This window comes from Sorex fumeus, unplaced genomic scaffold (assembly GCF_029834395.1).
Source record: "Sorex fumeus unplaced genomic scaffold, SorFum_2.1 ptg000086l, whole genome shotgun sequence".
NCBI classification, from domain to species: Eukaryota; Metazoa; Chordata; class Mammalia; order Eulipotyphla; family Soricidae; genus Sorex; species Sorex fumeus.
This window is the reverse complement of record NW_026606143.1, coordinates 33941724-33944162: the sequence shown is the minus strand read 5'-3', so window position 1 is coordinate 33944162 and position 2439 is coordinate 33941724. Positions and strand designations below refer to the sequence as shown.

At 38.7% G+C, this 2439-nt stretch overlaps 1 pseudogene; it reads right to left on the bottom strand.

Moving 5' to 3' along the window:
* Positions 1-1882: 1882 nt before the first annotated feature.
* LOC130039418 (anaphase-promoting complex subunit 13-like) lies at positions 1883-2106 on the bottom strand (annotated as a pseudogene).
* Between the last annotated feature and the right edge of the window lie 333 nt (positions 2107-2439).

Here is a 2439-nt window from a genome sequence, read left to right as displayed (position 1 = left end):
GGTAGCCTGAAAACACAAATAAACTTTACAGGTGTTCTTATTCAGGCATATGTGCTGGCATGATACTCTCAGTAGCCTGCCGAGTTCTCTGGGAGTGAGAATTAGAGAATAATAAGTCGCATGGCCGCATTTGCAGCCACGTGCTTCTGGGAGCTTGGTGTTATAGTCTCTGGATCCTGGCTGTTGATGGGGTTACACAGCAGTTGGTGGGTGTAACTGTCTAGCTACTGAAAGGCCCAGTCCCGAACTGTGCAGGCTTGGAGATCTCAGCCCCGGGTCCCACACACCTGGTTTCCTCTGCTGGTTCCTTTATGCATGAGGCTCATCCAAGCGTGTGGAGAGTGGTCTCGGTATGGCTTTGGCTGCGTCCTGGAGGTCTTCAGTTGTCGGGCCCTGGTGAGGACAGTCAGGCACAGGGGTAGGATACTCTGCTTTGTTCTCTTCCGGGATTTGGTGTTATAATCTCTGGATCCTTATAAGACTGAAACCCAGTCATGAAAAACTTTGCAACTGTTTATCTCACAGTGATTCAATTGAAAAAATTAATTGACCATTAAATGAATAAATTCCCTCCCCAAAAGACTATCAGGTCCTTAAGACTAAAGGGAAGAAGAGAAATTCACATTTATTAAACCGCTGTGGTCCTGGTGTTCTTTCTTTTATGATAAATTATGGAAAATACAAAAAATAACAGACAAAAGTACATCAATTTACCAATCATCTAGATTTAACAAGTAACATTTTGTCATGTTTAACCATCTCTTTTTGTATTTGGAATTATAGACTTAAGAAAATTACCCTTAGGATCTTTACTACATGCCATTAAATCAAATTGTCATTATCACAACTGACAATTGACAGTAATTCCTGATATTAGCTAACACTCACTCTTTATTAAAATTTTCCCCTGCCCCAATGATCTCCTTAGATGTATTTTGTATCTGGTCTTTCAAACTAGGGCTCAATCAAGGACCTGTGTTCCATTTGATCATTATATCTAAGACTATATTAACCCAGATGGTCACGACAATTTTATTCTCTCATCTTTTTATCTTCATAATAATTATAAGAGGCAGTTATCATTATTTCCATTGTAAAAATGCAAAGATTGAGTGAAAGTAGGGAAGTAGTTAACCCAAGATCACCCTGTCAATAAGTGTGCTTTTTTAGCTGCCCAACATTCAAAGTCTTTTCCTATTTTGAGCAAGATGTATTACACCTTGATGTCGGCCACTCCTTGGGGCCAAGATATGGGCCATAATTTGGCCTAGCAAACTGAATGCCTTGGCCCAGAATTTTTAGTCTGGATAAGCAGAGTCCAATAGTATTTTCTGTATTTATAGACATGTTCTACATTGCACTATTCAGTATGATATCACTAGCTACATGCAGTGACCACCATATTGTATAGCACAGTTCTAGACAGAATGATGCCAAGCTGCAGGGACATTTGAGAAAGTATACAGAGCAACAGTAGCAGCAATTAGAGCTTGTTTGGCTGGCAATTCTGAAGGATGAGTTGATGGTAGTATTCCAGATAAGATCACTTGCTCGCTTTTGGACTCTGATCCTCTACTTAGTCTGTCAAGTATCTGAACCACTTGATAATCATCTAGTAAATATTGTTTTAGCTTAAATATTTCAGATTTGTTTCTATTCTCTGAAATCAAAAGTCCTTTAGCAGATACATCAAGTTGTCACCCAATTCTTAATTTTTGGTACCCATGTATCTTTAAAGACAATCAAGCATGGAGGGATGGGTACTTGATCATTGTATAACTGAAATCCAAGCACAAAAATTTGTAAGTCTATAACTGTACCTCATGGTGTTTCACTAATAAAAATAATAAAGACAATCAAGCAAAGAAAAGGAGCCAAGGTGTTAGTTTTGAATGGGGGAAACGTTTTAATGGAGGCACTGTAAGGCTAGGTCTACCCACCCATTTTATTGTTCTATAACTTATTCTGTGGTGCCTCCACTGTCCTGTTCAGATTTGGGAAGCTCATTCAGGGTATTAAAACATCTTCAAAAGGCAGCTTGTCCTTTCACCAAGCATCACCAATCAAATCTAAGATCCTTCCATATCTCTGTACCTCACTGTCCATTCTCCTGCAGCTTTAATGTTGTCAAATCAGCACCTGGCCCAGTACAGGATCCACTTCCTTCCCAATACATATTTTCCTAGAAACAATTTCCATATTTCAGAAGGGTGAAAATTAGAAATAGTTGTAGCTATGTTACTAAACTTGATAAATGAGATTCAAGTGGAAATGAGCAAATTGTGGTGAGTAGCCTTAAATAGGGTATTCTTCTTTATTCTTCCTTCTTATCGGCAGGAACATGGATGTGGATGGGTGGAACTCTAGCAACTATTTTAGAGCATGAAGTAGAAACTAAGTCTTTAATTTTTTTTTTTTTGCTTTTTTGGTCACACCCAG